The 18,670-nt window shown below is 50.7% G+C and overlaps 1 pseudogene; it reads left to right on the forward strand.

The window, feature by feature from the left end:
• The first annotated feature begins 1,913 nt into the window (after positions 1-1,913).
• LOC100483823 lies at positions 1,914-14,228 on the forward strand (annotated as a pseudogene).
• Positions 14,229-18,670: the final 4,442 nt, after the last annotated feature.

Here is an 18,670-nt window from a genome sequence, read left to right on the forward strand (position 1 = left end):
GCCTGTATTCACCCACCTCTACTGACAGGGAGCTCTGTCCCTTACGGGGCATCTTGTCCCTCTCTGACTGTTCATACTGGGCTGAAAACTGCCTCCATAGAACTTCCGCCTGGCTTGAGGGTCCTTTCACTTGTTTGTTCAACGTGCCATGAGTCTCCATCTGAGGGTCGGAGGGCCTGTGCTCTGTCTTCCACTGAACTGGATGCGTCCCCTTGCAGGATCTGGGGAGTAACAATGCTGTGGGGAGACATGGGGATGACACTAGCCCATCGGGTCCCCCAAAGCCTTCAGTGGAGGTCACAGAGCTGGGCCTTGGTCAAGGCTGTTGAGGGGACCCAGAGGGGGGCCAGGACAACCTTAGGGGGTCTCAGAAGTTGCGGGACTCAGCAATAGAGCCATTGGGAAGGACCCTCTTCTTCCCCAGGAGCTTTCTTCGGAGAAGGAAGTATTATTTAACTGACATTGTGTTGGGAGGGGAAACACGGGGTCCTTGGAGCTCAGCCAGCCTCCTGCCTTCAGGCTGTTTGGCTTTGTTTGTTTTTTTGGCCTTTTTTTTTTTTTCCTTTTTCTTCGGGCTAATTGTTCTCATTAAATCTTTTTGTCCTGTTTTGTTTTTTATGAGGCTGACAATGCTGCGCAGTGCTCAGCGCTGCTTCCTGTGTTTCGGCCCCAGCACAGGCCTCCATGGGGCCTTGCTTCCTGTTGTGCGCTGTCGCCATGACGACTCAAGGCCTGGTGGGCTCCATGGGCTTGGGGGGGTGCCTGGGGGGGCTAACATGGTTGACATCACCGGGTGAGGAGGCAAGGGTCCCGTCCGGAGGGGGTTGAATGGGGGCCGGGCAGGCAGTGGCGGGAGCCTGGTGCATTGCTGAGGGGTGACTCACAGCCTGGGAAGGGGAAGAATGCCCTCACATTCTTTTGGGAGGTAAACAAGGTCAGGGAGTGCGGCTGGGATCCTGTTTACCTGACCCTGGCCCCCCGGGGGACCAGGAACCAGTGCAGGACAACACACTGGAACAGAACCAGCCAGACCTCAGGGGCTAAGGGACCAGGAGGAAAGGCCAGGAGAAGGTGAGGGGCCAGCGGCTCTAGCCCAGACACCCTAAGAGAGGGCTGCTGGGTGCCAAGACAAGGCTGGGATTCAAATTACAGCTCTGCTAAGTGAAAGTTCTGCAGCTTTGAGCAGGTCACCTGGCCCCCCTGAGCCTCAGTTTCTCCTATTTCTCGTGGGCTAATTGGCCTGTGCAGATGGCTGTGTTCTCCAGTCCTGTAGGGGCTGCTTTGGGGTGGGCCTGGGGCTGGGCACAGCCAAATGTTCTTCAGGCCTCTCTGTCCCCCACCTGCCAACAGAGCTTAGTCCAGGGCTAAGCGCTCCGGACTCTTGGGCCAGGGCAGGAGGGCTAAGCCCTCTGGGTGATGCCCTGGGGTACAGCCCAGCTGAAGGGCCAGGGCCACGCTGGGCTTGGGAAGCAGGAGATGGGTGCACCGCGGCAGAGGAGGGGACACCTGTGGAGTCACGGGGCTGGAGTCAGCACAGCTCATGCCCTCCCCCCAACCACTGCATGTCCCTCCAGACTTCCCAGAGCCCCACTTCCTATCCCTGAGCCCCCGAGCGACATACCCCTGAGCCCCTGCCCATCACAACCGGTGCACAGGAGCCCCTCCTGAGCCAATGGGATGTACCCCGGTCAAACTCTGGGATTCACCGGTGCTGGGATCCTGGGAGAACAGCCAGGGAGAGGCCTAGAGCCGACCTTCCAGACAAACCTCCACACTGACCCTCTGCCAACCGCAAAACAGACCGGCTGCCAACAGGAAGGGGCTGCTTTCTGCAGCACACCCCCCAGCCTCGGCAGTGCCAAGGAGGGGGCACCAGGAGACCGCCCCCAGCAGCACTGAGGCCACCTAGCCTCATGGCTGACAGCAAAGACGACAGCGTCAGGCTGGCCTGGATCAAGTCTGGCTTTGCCACTTGCCAGCTGGGGAGCTCGGGCAAGCTCCTGAGCCCCCCTGAGCCTCAACTTCCTGATCTGGAAAACAGCCTCTCCCAGGGTTGCTGTGAGATTCCGTGAGTTAATACACGTGCGACACTTAGCACGTAGTAGGTCCTCAGCACCCTGCTGAACCCGCACAGACCCCCTGCGTCCTGCCCTGCGGTGCCAGAGCCCTAGGTTCCCCCGGACCGGGTCCCATCCCAGGGCAGGAGCGGTGCCCAGCACATGCCCTGAGGTTTTCCCATAAGGGGGCTGGACTTGGGCTTCCCTGGACAGGGAATATCCTGTTCTAGGAGTGGGGGGAGGAAGAGGAGCGGGAAGGACGCAGCCGCTCCGCATTCCTGGCATTCTTGGCGGCAGCCCCGTCCAGCTGCCTTGAGCTGCCACTGCGGGGCACTGGCCCCCTTCCAGGCTGTCTCGGCATAGCAGGACAGCATCCCATCTGGGGTGCCCCTTGGGCTTGGGGTACTGGGGGACCCCTCTGGTCCCAGTCCCACTAACCTGTGCTGTCCCAGAAGCAGACAAACCCCCACCCTGAAAGGAGCCGTTTGGGAGGTCTGGGGACAGTCTGTCAACAGGGAAGGGGCTTCAGCTTTTGGTTCTACCTTCTGGGGTTCCCCAGCCTGCTCCCCTCCACCCGGGGAAGCTCTGGAGAGTGGCCAGAGGGCACAGCAGGGGTGGGTAAAGAGGGAAGAGGCAGAGGGCTCCTGGATTCTAGCCTCTAGTGACTGGGACACTTGTTTTCCTTCTCTGAGACTCGGTTTCTCCATATATCTCCTTTAAGCAACCTCAGCCCTGCTACACTGTCGTGTGATCTAGTAATCACTTCCTCCCAGAGCCTCTTCCCCGGGGACCAAGGGCAGAAATCTAGCGCGTCCCTGCGCTGAGCCTAGCCCAGTGCGCTGAGTAATGCTCACTGTTGACCTGGGACCACTGACCCCTCCACTCGCAGCAATGGTCTGCAGACTTCTGAGACTCAGAGACCTGGAAACAACACAGTCCCACAGTGGTCTCGCTCCGGACCCTCCTCCCTGGGTATGTCCTGGGGGTCCTGGGAGGGAAATAACTTGTCCAAGATTCCACAGTTAGCCGGGGGTTGAGCTGACTCTGGACCTCCCGCATTTGCTGCTCCTCCCTAAAGCCACCCAGGGCTGAGTTCATTCGTTTCCATGTTTCCCTGCGAACAGCCTCTGGTTTCAGACCGTGAGAGCCAGAGCTGTCTGGGAAGGAGCCCGACAGGGCAGCTCCCCAGGGGTCCACGTCAGAAACCTCCTCTCCTCGGGACACTGAGCCTGTGAGCAGGTGGCCCCAGACACAGGCACCCCCTCCTCTCCCTGCACTGCTCTCTGAGGTTGGGGAGGGCAGCAGAGTCACACGGGGCCCAGCAGGGAAGGCAGAGTGGCTGAACTGGGGCGGGCACGTCTGACTGCCCGTCTCCTTCCCTCTCTCCTCTCCCGCTGCTCAAGGACCACCCCAAGCCCCTCGGGCCCAGGCCTGGAGTCCCTCCAGTGCTCTCGATGCTCATCGTAGAGTTCGAGAGCTCACTCCGGCTCTGGGGATGGACACCAGGAACATGGTCCAGGCCACATGGGGAAGCGGAAAAAGCTCTTTGCCCAAGTCAGGCGTCGTGAGAGGTCCCAACGCTTGGACCTCGGCACCTGCATGACCCTTGGAGCGTAGGACCAGGTGGCCCCTCCAGGCCAGTCCCACTCAGTCCCGCTGCGGTCCTGGGATTCTGAGGTTCCGGTTTCTGGCTCTGTGACCACCCACCCCCATCTGCATACCCTTGACAGCATTAAGCCGAGGAAGCCCTGTTCTGTCACCTGCCCTTGGCCGGGACTTGCCCCTCTGAGGGCAGCCAAGGTCCTGCCCCCAACAACCCCCCCTTCCCCATCACCCAATCCTCCTGACAGCCCAGACACCCCAGAAGCCATTGTCTCCACGTGGCCCAGGCCCCTGTCTGCTTCCTGTCTGCTCGCCTTGCCTGCTTGTCCTGTGTGTGTCTGTCCTGACATCTGTCTGTCTGAGGGACTACAAAAGGAAAAGGCTGGAACACACCCTGCTGGGGCCATGTGACCAGTGCACTCCTCACCCCCTGCTGGGAAATCACCTCCATTGTGGAGATTGGGAGCCCCGGGAGTGTGCGCCAGAGTGTCTGCGGGCGTGGTGCGTGCGTGTGTGTGTGTGTGTGTGTGTGTGGACGGTGGCACTGGGTGTGTGTCAGGATTTTGCATGTGTGGGATACTTGGCGAAATGAATTATGATAAACTGAATGCAGTGGGTGGAGTACTATGCAGCCATTTAATACGATGTCTTGGAAGAATCATGATGACATAAAAAATTGTCACCATAAAAGATTTAGTAAAAAAAAAAAAAAGTACACCCTCCCCAAAAAAGCCGAAGCGAATACACCAAATGCTAATAATCTTATTTCTGGATTGCGAGACTATGAGTAATCTTGTCTTTCCTTTATACTCTTGGACATTTTCAACGTTTTCTGCAATGTGCACTTGTTTTATAATCAGAAAAAGGAAAAAGAGGTAATAAAAAAAACAAATTAAAGACAAAGCACAAAACAAATAAACATGATTTAAGATAAAAAGAGACAAAGGCCTGACAGAAAATGTTAAGCATAAAACTAAGCCAGGGGCGCCTGGGTGGCACAGTGGTTAAGCGCCTGCCTTCGGCTCAGGGCGTGATCCCGGTGTTATGGGATCGAGCCCCACATCAGGCTCCTCTGCTATGAGCCTGCTTCTTCCTCTCCCACTCCCCCTGCTTGTGTTCCCTCTCTCACTGGCTGTCTCTATCTCTGTCAAATAAATAAAATCTTAAAAAACAAACAAACAAACAAAAAAAAAACTAAGCCAAATGTTCATCTTAAGATAGCGAGCACTGAGTGAGCACCTACTGTGTACTACAACTCTGTTGAATATGGAGTTACAGAAATGCTTGAGATGGAGCCCTCCCGGTTTGAGGACACTGTCTGTTGGGAGGGTGGGACGGTCACCAGTCACCAGTAACAGACACAGATAGACCGGTTCCCCTCTGAGAGGTCACCAGAGAAAGAAAGTGACAAGTGGATCAGGGGGGCTTCAGGGAGTAGATGACTCCTCATAGGAGGGTTTTGTGAGTTTTTTTTTTTTAAGATTTATTGATTTATTTGAGTGGGGGAGGGGTAGAGGGAGAGAGAATCCTCGAGCAGAAGTCCCACTGAGCACAGAGCCAGACTCAGGGCTTGATCCCAGGACCCTGATATCATGACCTGAGCAGAAATCAAGAGTCAGCAACTTAACTGACTGAGCCTCCCCAGGCGCCCCACCGGAGGGCTTCGGGGAGGGCGTGCAGCAGTGGAGGGAAGCACAGTGGGTGGCTAGGGGACCACCCTTTGTCTGGAGCAGGCGTGGCACACAGGCTTCAGTTCACCTCAAGGCTGCAGTGTTGGGTTGAGAGAGATTCTGAAGCTAAGTGGGCACTCATGGGGAAAGAATGCAGGGATTGATCAGCAATTCATTCATTCATTCAAGAAATAGTTCTTGAGGACCTACTGTGTGCCATGCACTGTCTGGGGAATTCTGCCGTGCAACTTCCAGCTCAATGGAGGGAAACAGGCAATGGAACAATTAAGGAATAAAATATATGACGTGCCAGTGGAAGTGACACTGCCATGCTCCTGAAGTGACATGGGAAACACTTCTATCTTATAGAACATTCCTACTGGAGCACTGAGCCGCCATGCTGTGAGGAAGCCCAAACTAGCCCATGCAGAGAGACCGCACGGAAAAGCTCTGAGGTCATGGAGATGGAGAGATGTCCCGCCAGTGCCTAGATGCTTCAGCCCCAGCCACCACATGACTGCCACTCTCTGAAACCCTGGCTAACCCAGCTGAACCCTTCCCACCTCCATGACCTACAGAATCCACGAGAGATGATAAAATGAAGTTGTCTTAGGCCTTTACTTTATGACTCAGAAACAGCTCATCAGAACAAACACCAAGGGCCAACACAAGACTTACGGTCATGAAATTCAGGTGACACCCTGTTGGCCTAAGGACACTCAATACACTTCCACAGGGACAGAAGGCGGCACAGCGGCCACAAGCTTCCCTCCCTGCCTCCAGGGAGGAGCAGAGGATGAGGGGGAAATGTCAAGGGCCTTGTGTCCTGGATGTCACGCTAAGGTGCCTGGACTTGACCCTGCAGACTGCTGAGAGTACCCCAATGAGAGCTATTTACCTTCCGTGCACCTGCTGGGTTCTCTCTGCTTTTAGCAATACAGAACACAGACTCCCTCCTCAGATGAACTAGGGTGGGGGAAGACAGGAGGCTTCCCAGAGGCCTGGGCACTCGGAAGCCTGGGTTCTCAGCCTTTCCCATCTGCCTGAGGCCTTAGGGACACAGCCAGTGGAGCAGGGAAGGGCTGGAGAATGGGGAGCCTCGGTGCTCCCGTCTGAAAAATCCACTCGAGGCCTCTAAGTGGTCTTCTGCTTCTGAGACTAAGGATGCCACAGGGACATGTTTCCACACAAGCATTGCCGGCATTGCCCGGGGAGGGGGGCTCCATCCTGTCAGCGGGACAGGCAGGAAGAGGACTGGAGGCCTGGCCCTCATTACACTATGGGCCATATTCAGGAATTTCAGGTCCAAGTCACAGAAAACCCAACTCAAGGTGGCTTTAAAAACTAAAATCTGTGGGGGCGCCTGGGTGGCTCAGTCGTTAAGCGTCTGCCTTCAGCTCAGGGCATGATCCCGGAGTTCTGGGATGGAGCCCCACATCAGGCTCCTCTGCTGGGAGCCTGCTTCTTCCTCTCCCACTCCCCCAGCTTGTGTTCCCTCTCTCGCTGGCTGTCTCTGTCAAATAAATAAATAAAATCTTTAAAAAAACAAAGCAAAAAACAAAACTAAAATCTGTGGACTGTAGAGTAAGAGAAAAGCACGCGGGTATTTGAGGTTTCAAGCAAAGCTGGATCCAACAAGACCTAGTTTCTCTGCCTCCAGCTCTTGGCTCCATGTTCTGGCAGCTGCTCCTGTCCCGGGCTGGCTCTCCCTTGGGGGATCTCAGTACGGCCCCCAGTCGTCTGGGTGTACCTCCTTCTCTTCGCAGCCCGTGGAGAGAGAGAAGGTCTACTTCCGGAGAGCTTAAGTAGAAGCCTTTGCTCTGATTGGACGACTTGAGTCACGTGTCCATCTCTGACCGAATCACAGTAGCCATGAGATGGGCTATAATAATTGGTTTAAGCCAATCAGGGCCCAACTGGAGCAGAGCCTGGGTCTACCCCGCCCGCAGTGGGCCGGGAAACGTGGGGTCCTGTCAGGAGGGAGGGAAGGGAGTGGATGCCAAGGAGGGGAGCGCTCAGTGTCTGCTACCGTAGGACACACTCAAGAACAGCAGACAAGGACCCAAAGCATGTCCCTCAGTCCGCCCAGCAGAGAGCCTCCTGGAGACGGCGTGCTCTGTCAGAGAGGAAGTGGTTGAGCACCGGAAAGGGGGGAATCTCCCATCAAGGCTATTTACAGTACCATCTCCCCATCTGGCCAGCCTGGAGCCCCGGGATGGGGGCAGCCTCCGTTGGCCAGAACCCAGGGCCTGCCTGGGCCGCTTGGGCAGCTGGGTACTGAGTAAGCTGGGAAAAGTGCAGGCTGGAGAGGGCTGGGGCAGAGGAGCCATCTGACTCTTCCCTAACTCCAAAAAAGGGAACAGGAAGGTCAGCTTAGGCTCCAGGAGGGTTCCAAACACGTAGCCTGACAAAAGCAGACAGCCCCGTCTGGGCTCAGCTCGCCTGGGCCTTTCCATACCTTGCTCAGCCAAGAACCCAGGGAGCAAGGCTGGGCGGGGATTACCCCATTGCTCAGATGCGGGGGCCGAGGCTCTAAGAAATGTAACTCACCCAAGGTCATCCAGAGAGGTAGGCAAAGCGAGAACGTGAACCTGAGCTCTCTCAGGCCAGCCTCTTCCCCTTGCCCTAATTCTGGTAGCCCAGCTCAGAGTCAGGCCCATCCCACCCACCCTAATGTGAGGCCAAGGCCACTGGTTGGGGGTGGGGGGGCATTCAATCCCCACCGCGCCCCCCCATGGTCCCTACTGTCTGGCAGGCCAGGAAGATAGAGAAAGGAGGGCTGCAGGGTCCAACTGGCCCAAGTTCAAATGGCTTGTGTGAACGTGGGCAAGGCAGTATCCTCGTTTACGAAATGAAGAAACCAACACGTCCCTTCGAGGTTGCGGGGAGGAATGAATGACATCACGTATGTAAAGCAGCTAGCACAGTGCAGCCCGGGGCGAGTGTCCTATTCCTCCTCACGTCAGGGAAGGAGTTGGTAAGGTTTAATTACACTATCCTGGCAGAAATGCTGTGATCCGCTGAGCCCAATGCTGCAAGATGGAGCCTGCGGAACTCTTCCAAGTAAACACTGAGAAACACAACGGGGGTGGGACTTAGGTGAGAAATTAACCTGCGGTGCCCGTGCGGGGTTCCTCGCTTTCTGGGAGGGAGTCAGGCCCAATTCCAGCGTTGTCCCCCCACGGCTCTGCAGAAGTCCAGATGCTGCAGAATCTGTTTCCACCCTTTCCCTGGGGACTGAGGACCAGAGCGGGACTTTCATCCCGAGCCTGGACTCAGCAGGGGTGAGGAGGCTGCAGACAGGGGGCATTGTCCATCCCTGCCGGGCCAGATCCCGTGGCTGCCAACCCATCTGGGGCACAGGGTCTCCATGGACCAGCCCAGCCATGTGTGTGTATTTGCCGGGGGGGTTGGTGTTTGTCCCCCAGTTGCCACTGGAGACCCAGATTCTACCACTGGACACTCTGTCCAGTGTCCCGACGGTGACCCCAGAGCATCTCCGACCAGCAGGCCTGGGTGGGGCCTGGGAGGACAAAGCCGCCTTTCGCTGCTGGCAGCTGGGTGGGCAGAGTGCGTCAGCCCATGGGCCAGCCAGCGAGACCTGGAAGTCAGCCTTGTTGCCCCCTCCCCCACACTCCATCACCACTCACGTCTTGTTTTTGTCATGACATGATATGACAGATGTTCCTTGTCAATTGTGCTGCAGAAGTCTCTCTAGACCCCGGCCCCTGCCGTCCAGCCGCACGGCTCCTCCATGCCCCTCCCCCCCCGGGTCTCACAGCCTGTCCTGCCCCCACAGCCGGGGGAACTTCCAGCAATGCTGCTCACCCACATCAGTGCCTGTGTCAAGTCCAGCGCAGATCTGCACAACTTATCCCAGACAAAGACCTCATTTCCAAAATATGTAAAGAACTCCCACAAATCAATAAGAAAAAGAGAGGCAGCAAGTAAAAAGGAGCAAGAGACTTTGAGCAGACCCTTCACAACAGAGGTTGTGCAAGGGACCTGTTCAGTCCATGAAGACATTATCCGTCATCAGGGCAACGCAAAATAAAACCACAACAAGTTATCACCACGTACCCACCAAAACTGCTAAAAGGAAAAGTATAGAAAATATCAACTGTTGGCAAGGATGCAAAACAACTGAGAGTCCAAGAACACTGGTGCAAAAGGGAGCTTATCTGGTACAAGCACTTGGGAAAACGGTTTGGCATCGTCTCCCCTCTACCCAGCAATCCCATCCGTGGGTTTATGTCCGACAGAAGTGCGTGCATGCTGCCACTGAAAGACATGGACAAGGTCATTTGTTGCAGCTTTATTTACAGTGGTCAAAGCCCAGAAATCACTGGAATACCCATGTACAGTGGAATGGAGTAAGGCTCGGTGAGGGACAAGCACCACGGCCACAGGGACACACCTCGCGCAGTGTTGGAGGACAGAAGCCGGACACAAAGGAGTGGACACCATGGGGTTCCATTTATGTGAATTTCAGAAACGGACGAAATTACACAAATCAGGACGGTGGTTATCAGGACAGGGGAAAGAGGCACAGTGCCTGGGGTGGGCGGGGGGCACAAGGGGGATTTCTTGGATGCTGATAATGTCCTAGTGTCTTGATCTATGCACTGGTTACACTGGTGTGTTTAGCTTCTGAAAATTCATCCAGCTGGACACTGAATGATACAGGCATTTTTCTTTACCTATTAAAAAAAAAAAAGTCCTCCACGTACACTGCCCAAATTCTTCCATGGTGGTTCCCAGCAGTTTATCGTCCATCGCCAGGACATGCCAGGACATTCTCTCTGCCTGGAACTCCCTTATCCAGTTGGCAAACATTCTGCTCTGGGGTCACACCACCCCCAGGAAGCCCTCCCTCCTGGCCCCAGACAGAGGCAGTGTCCCAGTCCTCAAAGAGCCATAAGGACCTTCATTTCAGCCCTTATTCCTCTGACGGTCACGCCACACTTGTTATGTCCCAGGCACATACACTTGTGGGTAAACAGTCATAAGTAATAGGTTACACTTAAAAAAATCAAATAATTGCGTTAATAGACACTGACAGATTGCAATGAATGCCCCGAAGGGAAGTCCAGGAAGTCAGTGGAGAATAATGCCCTGGGCGGGGGGTGGGGAGGGGGGCTGGCTTACAAGGGGCTGAGCGAAGAGACCCAGAGAACAAATAAGAGCCAGGCCAGGAGACTGCGGGGTGGGGGTGGGGGTGGCGGGGGCCCATTTATATCCGTGATGTCGCATCTCAATCCCCAGGAGCATAGCACAGGGCCGGCCTGTTAGGTCTCTGGAAGGATTTTAGGGATGAGTGAGTGACTGACTGAATGTTGAGAGGCCGGCAGAGACAGATAGGGAGATCAGAGGCACGCGGGGCCTTGAGGGCCCTGGGTTCCCCACCACAAATGCACACCTCTGGCTGGCAGAGCCAATGCAGGAAATAAAATATGGGGTTCCCGGAAGCCCAGACACATCCCCCCCCCCCAGCAGTGAGGCACAAGCCAATCATTCCTTCCTTGGATCGTCCTCACGGTTGGTAAATATTAATTGAGTACGAACTGCGTGCCAGGCTCTATAGTAGGGGCTGTTCCCTTCGCCTCTCATTCATTTCCAATTCCCAGTGGCTATTTCAACTTCTGGGATCTCTGGCGGTTTAAGTCTCTCCCGGCTTCTGGTTGCTTCCCCATCCCGTACCCCAGTCCCTGTCCACTGAACCAGGCAGGACTCTCCTGTGATCACCGGGGGGAAATCCCAGGGAACCTTGGGTTATACTGACTGGCTGTTTACAAGCCCACACATGATTGAGAAGGCGGTTGTTCACCTTGCCAAAATAATGTCCGCTTTACCAGAGAATCCCCAATGCTATTTTCGTCTTCGCAGCAGGATTTCCCAGACACCGCTGGCAGGAGCGGGAGAAGGTACTGGCCTCGCAGAAGCAATCAGCCAGGCCTGGAGCGATTATGACAGTGTGTGCCTGAGACCCGGCCACCCCTCGCCTCGGCGTAAACTCGGAGCACGTTACACCCAGGTCGCCGGGGAGCGTGCCTGAGAAGTTTCCAGCGACACTGTTTGCAACAGCTGCGAAGAGGAGGCAACCAGGTGTCCCTCCCAAGGGAAAGGGGTAAGGAATGTGGGGGACGCGTGTGAAAGGGAGAAGACGTAGCCCGTAGCCCGTCTGCAAAACAACATGGGTCAAACCGAAAGACCTTGTTTTGAGTAAAAAAGGAAATAAATAAAATGGGATGTCAGACATGATCCCATTTGTGTGCACTTAACACGGATACACACACTCCCCAAAAAGCTGCATGCTTGCGGAGGGCGTATATTTATTGAAGAGCATATCGTGAGTACATTAGAAAAGGATCTTTGGAGGGAGGGGAATAGGGGTTGGCTCTGGGATGAGGGGAGAGACGCACACACACACACACACTTCACGTAAAATAAGACAGGGCCTTGCAGGGACAGTGAAAGCACATGAAGAACAAAAGATTTTAGTTAACTGAACAATCTCCACTTGAAAGAAAAAGTAAAATTTAAATTTAAATTGGACTGCTTCTGAGAAGAAGTAGATATACTTTTTCTTATTCCTCCCACTAAGTGCATCTAAAACCCTAATCATAGTGTATAAAACAAGCCCGAGGAGGCTCTGAAGGGAGGGGAGGAGAAGGCAGATTAACTAGGGATCACAGGACCCAAGAAACAACACAGTGATGAGTTTCTTGGTTGTTGGATATTTTTTTTTTTTTTGCCTCACATAGTTCAGACTTAAAGCTGAAGAAGCCTGAAGAAGCCAGCAATCTGGAAATGCCAAGGGGGGTGGATATCACCCCCCAAAAAACACAAAAACCTACTCTATCTAGCCAGAGAACCAGAAAAGAGGCAGCCAGTAAAGATAGAAAAATTTTAGACAATAATTGGTGTGCTCCAGCCAAACCCTTCAGAAAAATCTGTGGCCCCGTCCGTGCCAGCAAGACCATGTGGGAAACCCAGACTTCCCCTTTTTAGCAGAGTGTAAGGTGCTCCAATCTCCCTGCCAGGGTGCTATCGGGGAAGGCCAAGCAGGGGGCTGGGACTTATCTCTCCACCCACACAGAAATCGAGAGCCTCACCGACTCTGGCATCAGCCGAGGTCAAGGGGGGAGTTTGGACTTCTAACCCTCTTTGGCAGCAATGAGGCATTTCCCCCACTTCCCCTCTTTAGAAGCATCCCAGGCAACTAGCTAAAGCAGAAGGCTGAACAAGATACAGAGTCTCATCACATGATGCCCCAAATATCCAGGTCTCACTAGAAAATCACTCATCATGCCAAAAGCCAGGGAGATCTCAAGCCGAATGTGCAAAGATGCCCACACCAAGATAAGAGAAGTGTTACGAACACATCTGAAACCAATGAAAACAAAAGTCTCAGCCAAGAAACAAAAGGTATAAACATTCAAAATACCATTTATAATTGCTCAATAAAAGTAAAATAAAATGCTTAGGTGTAAATCTACCAAAACACAGACACAGGACTTGCGTGCTGAAAACTCACGGAAAGCTGATAAAAGAAATCAACAAAGACAAAGAAATGGAAAGACATACTATGTTCGTGAAGACAACTCTACATAGTGAAGATGTCAGTTCTTCCCAAATTGGCGTACAGACTTAATGCAATTCCTGCAAAAACTCCAGCAAAATGTTTTGTGGCTATAGATAGACAACATTATTATAAAACTGATATGGAGGAGAGGTATTTTCCATTCCGATGGGGGTTGGGGGGAGGGGGGCAAGAGTGAAGGGGGGAAGGTGGCTGGGGAAGGGGGTGGGGAGTCATCCATCAGAGTCGGGGTCCCCAGGCCCCGGGGCTCAGTCCAGAGGAAGTGAGACTGCGCTCAGCTGGGCAGTCAGGGGGGACAGGATGGGACCGTCTGCCTGGCCGCAGGTGCCCCCGGATGAGACCATTCTGCGAGCCCAAATAGATCATATAATCAATGGATAAAGAGGGGGAAGATGAAAAATCACTTCAAATACAAGTGTCAGAATCTCTTCGGTCATGAGGGAGGGAGCCACAAAGAAGATGTGGACATGATCTCCAGCAGATGCTTGTCTGTGAAAGAGAGAAACATCAGTATAGGAGACTTCGCACCTCAGCAACAAAGCAGTCCCTTGAGAGAAAACGTTGCCTTGCAACTGGGATTAAGCCCTTCCAAGAATTCTTCGAGGAGAAACCAAAACTGTGCCACTGAAATTCCTCAGCGCAAGGGTAATGGTTCGTCCCAGGAGCAAGAATCGCCAGAAGAGATTCCTACTCTGGGCATGCTCCGTGGGGTGGGGAGGAAAAACATTCCTGTTCGACAAAGACACAGAGTTCATTGGATACTGATAAGAAGTTTGGTAGGACTCTGGGGACTTCAAAGGAGAGAGAGGCGGTATGGCGTAAGCTCCATCCATGATAGGGACAGGTGTCCGCAGAACTGTGGGAAGCCGCTCTCTGAGACAGAGGCTGTGCGACACTGTGGGCTTGTGTTTTCCCAAGAGAACTTACAGCAAGCAGTCAAAACCCCTCTTTTCTAAAAAAGAAAAATACACCTTTCTGAATTAAGGCTTGAGAAATGCCCGTTTCCTGCTGGCTCAGATTTAGCCCCAAAATGGCTTTTGATTAAACGGCATACAGCTCCTGTGAGCCCACACTCAACCTTTTTCGATACATTTGATCAATCCTTGGTTTCTACAGAAGATGAAGAAGATAGGCTTCGAGAGAGAACGTGGCTTAGTATTGAAGAGGGCATCGGCCCTCCTCCCAAGGCACAAATGCATACATTTGAGGCCACCTCACAGATTAATCCGTTATGTAAACTGGGACCAAAGTCAGCTCCTGGTTTGGGGATCAAGGTAATATTAGCCTCATAGAATGAGTTTGGTAGCTTTCCTTCTGTTTCTATTTTTTGAAATAGCTTTAGGAGAATAGGTATTATTTCTTCTTTGAATGTTTGGTAGAATTCCCCAGGAAAACCGTCTGGGCCTGGAGTTTTATTATTTGGAAGGTTGTTTATCACTGACTCAATTTCTTCATAGTTAATTGGCCTATTTAAGAAATCTATTTCTTCCTGTTTCAGTCTTGGTAGTTTATAGGTTTCCAGGAAGGCCTCCATCTCTTCCAGATTGTTTAGTTTTTTGGCATATAGCTGTTGATAAAAGTTTCTAATAATCCTTGCAATTTCAATGGTGTTGGTCATGACCTCTCCCTTTTCACTCATAATTTTAATAATTTCGGTCCTTTCTCTTTGTTTTTGGATAAATTTTGCCAGTGGTCTATCAATTTTATTGATTCTCTCAAAGAGCCAGCTCCTCGTCATGTTTATTTGCTCTACTGCACTTCTCNGCCAAAAAACTAAACAATCTGGAAGAGATGGAGGCCTTCCTGGAAACCTATAAACTACCAAGACTGAAACAGGAAGAAATAGATTTCTTAAATAGGCCAATTAACTATGAAGAAATTGAGTCAGTGATAAACAACCTTCCAAATAATAAAACTCCAGGCCCAGACGGTTTTCCTGGGGAATTCTACCAAACATTCAAAGAAGAAATAATACCTATTCTCCTAAAGCTATTTCAAAATCGTTGGTCTCCATAAATTGTTTAAATTGTTTTTTGATTTCCTGGTTTATCGAGTCATTCTTGAGCAGGAAAAGACCCCCTCAAAAAGGAGAATTACAGACCGATTTCTCTAATGAATATGGATGCCAAAATCCTCAACAAGATCCTTGCTAATAGAATCCAACAGTACATTAAAAGGATTATCCATCATGACCAAGTGGGATTCATACCTGGGATGCAAGCATGGTTCAACACTCGCAAATCAATCAATGTGATACATCATATCAACAAGAAAAGACTCAAGAACCATATGATCCTCTCAATTGATGCAGAAAAAGCATTTGACAAAATACAGCATCCTTTCCTGATTAAAACCCTTCAGAGTGTAGGAATAGAGGGTACATTTCTCAATCTCATAAAAGCCATCTATGAAAAGCCTACTGCAAGCATTATTCTCAATGGGGAAAAGCTGGAAGCCTTTCCCTTAAGATCAGGAACACGACAAGGATGCCCACTCTCGCCACTATTATTCAACATAGTACTAGAAGTCCTTGCAACAGCAATCAGAAGACAAAAAGGGATCAAAGGTATCCAAATCGGCAAAGAAGAAGTCAAACTGTCTCTCTTCACAGATGACATGATACTCTATTTGGAAAACCCAAAGGAATCCACTCCCAAACTATTAGAAGTTATAGAACAATTCAGTAAGGTGGCAGGATACAAAATCAATGCCCAGAAATCAGTTGCATTTCTATACACGAATAACGAGACTGAAGAAAGAGAAATTAGGGAATCCATCCCATTTACAATAACACCAAAAACCATGCGTTACCTTGGAATTAACTTAACCAGAGACGTAAAGGACCTATATGCTAGAAACTATAGATCACTTTTGAAAGATATTGAGGAAGACATAAAAAGATGGAAAAATATTCCATGCTCATGGATTGGAAGAATTAACATAGTTAAAATGTCCATACTACCCAGAGCAATCTACACTTTCAATGCTATCCCGATCAAAATACCGAGGACATTTTTCAAAGAACTGGAACAAATAGTCCTTAAATTTGTATGGAACCAGAAAAGGCCCCGAATCTCCAAGGAACTGTTGAAAAGGAAAAACAAAGCTGGGGGCATCACAATGCCGGATTTCGAGCTGTACTACAAAGCTGTGATCACAAAGACAGCATGGTACTGGCACAAAAACAGACACATCGACCAATGGAACAGAATAGAGAACCCAGAAATGGACCCTCGGCTCTTTGGGCAACTAATCTTTGATAAAGCAGGAAAAAACATCCGGTGGAAAAAAGACAGTCTCTTCAATAAATGGTGCTGGGAAAATTGGACAGCTACATGCAAAAGAATGAAACTTGACCACTCTCTCACACCATACACAAAAATAAACTCCAAATGGATGAAAGACCTCAATGTGAGACAGGAATCCATCAAAATTCTAGAGGAGAACATAGGCAACAACTTCTATGACATCGGCCAGAGCAACCTTTTTCACGACACATCTCCAAAGGCAAGAGAAATAAAAGATAAAATGAACTTATGGGACTTTATCAGGATAAAGAGCTTCTGCACAGCCAAGGAAACAGTCAAAAAAACTAAGAGACAGCCCACGGAATGGGAGAATATATTTGCAAAGGACACCACAGATAAAGGACTGGTATCCAAGATCTACAAAGAACTTCTCAAACTCAATACACGAGAAACAAATAAACAAATCATAAAATGGGCAGAAGATATGAACAGACACTTTTCCAATGAAGACATACAAATGGCTAACAGACACATGAAAAAATGTTCAAAATCATTAGCCATCAGGGAAATTCAAATCAAAACCACACTGAGATACCACCTTACGCCAGTTAGAATGGCAAAGATAGACAAGGCAAGAAACAACAATTGTTGGAGAGGATGTGGAGAAAGGGGATCCCTCCTACATTGTTGGTGGGAATGCAAGTTGGTACAGCCACTCTGGAAAACAGTGTGGAGGTCCCTTAAAAAGTTAAAAATTGAACTACCCTATGACCCAGCCATTGCACTACTGGGTGTTTACCCCAAAGATACAGACGTAGTAAAGAGAAGGGCCATATGCACCCCAATGTTCATAGCTGCATTGTCCACAATAGCCAAATCATGGAAGGAGCCGAGATGCCCTTCAACAGATGACTGGATTAAGAAGCTGTGGTCCATATATACAATGGAATATTACTCAGCTATCAGAAAGAACGAATTCTCAACATTTGCTGCAACATGGACGGCACTGGAGGAGATAATGCTAAGTGAAATAAGTCAAGCAGAGAAAGACAATTATCATATGATTTCTCTCATCTATGGAACATAAGAACTAGGATGATCGGTAGGGGAAGAAAGGGATAAAGAAAAGGGGGGTAATCAGAAGGGGGAATGAAACATGAGAGACTATGGACTATGAGAAACAAACTGAAGACTTCAGAGGGGAGGGGGTGGGGGAATGGGATAGACTGGTGATGGGTAGTAAGGAGGGCACGTATTGCATGGTGCACTGGGTGTTATACGCAACTAAAAGCATCGAACTTTACATCGGAATCCGGGGATGTACTGTATGGTGATTAACATAATATAATAAAAAAAATCATTTAAAAAAAAAAAAAGTCAGCTCCTGGAATGACTGAAGTCAGTGGGGCCGGTACTGCAATTCCACAAGCTAACTGTGACTCAGAAGAGGACAGCCACCCTGTGTCCACAGTCACGTAGGCAGAAGCAACGTCAGGTGTCTGGAAACAGCCATGTCCACATTAGCAGACAGGGAGCCTGGCAAGTCCACAGGCCAATGGGTTATACACACTGCCTCCTGCCAACTTGGACTTGCTTCAGATCACAGGGAATCCTTGGAACTAGGGAGAGATGGACCGTTAACAAAGCAGAAGCCTTCCTTGAAGTTCGGGAGACCTGAAGGCACATTCCTGCACGGGGACTCTGCACAAGAGGACGACCTCTTCTCTGTGAGCCCTGTGCGCCCAGATTGAACAGTGGCATCGCTAGCTCAGTTTTGACGCCCCTGCCCCCCGTGTGTATTTCAGCCTCCACTATAACAGGACTTTGGGAACATTAGAAAGATCCCAGTTCTTGCATGTTTTTTGAACCATTGCTTACTTTATCACTGAACAGGACTTTCCCTTTTAGCCTGCGATCTACCTGCTGGCAGTCACACACGACATGCGATGGGATTGATGGGCTCCCTTTACCATCAATGTTGCAGGATTTTTTCAGAGAGTATCACTATATGCAGAAAGTTAGAGCTTGCTGGTGAGAACTCGAACCAGTCAAGGCAAAGGAAACTCTCCTGCCCCCAAAGGGCATTAACTCGATTGGCTGTTACTTACTCAGATAAATGTGGTGCCTGTGGAGACAACAGAAGACGGACGTCCCCATGGGTGTTCAGTAAGGCTACAAAAACATTTTGTCGATTGAGCGAACGGTTTGGTTTTTAATGACTGTTGTGATTGAGTAAAGCAATTCTGGGGCATTTGCTATGAAGAATTCTATTTTTTTTTTAAAGATCTTATTTAAGATCTTAAGCTGAGCAGGGAGCCTGACTCAGGGCTCGATTCCAGAACCCTGGGATCATGACCTGAGCCAAAGGCAGACGTTTAACCAACGGAGCCACCCAAGTGTCTCGAAGAATTTTATTTCTTACTGAAAAATACATTATTAATACTGGATGAGTATTTCAACAGTGTGACTGACGTTTGAAATTGTTATTTT

The sequence above is a fragment of the Ailuropoda melanoleuca genome, chromosome 15, assembly GCF_002007445.2.
Source record: "Ailuropoda melanoleuca isolate Jingjing chromosome 15, ASM200744v2, whole genome shotgun sequence".
NCBI classification, from domain to species: domain Eukaryota; kingdom Metazoa; phylum Chordata; class Mammalia; order Carnivora; family Ursidae; genus Ailuropoda; species Ailuropoda melanoleuca.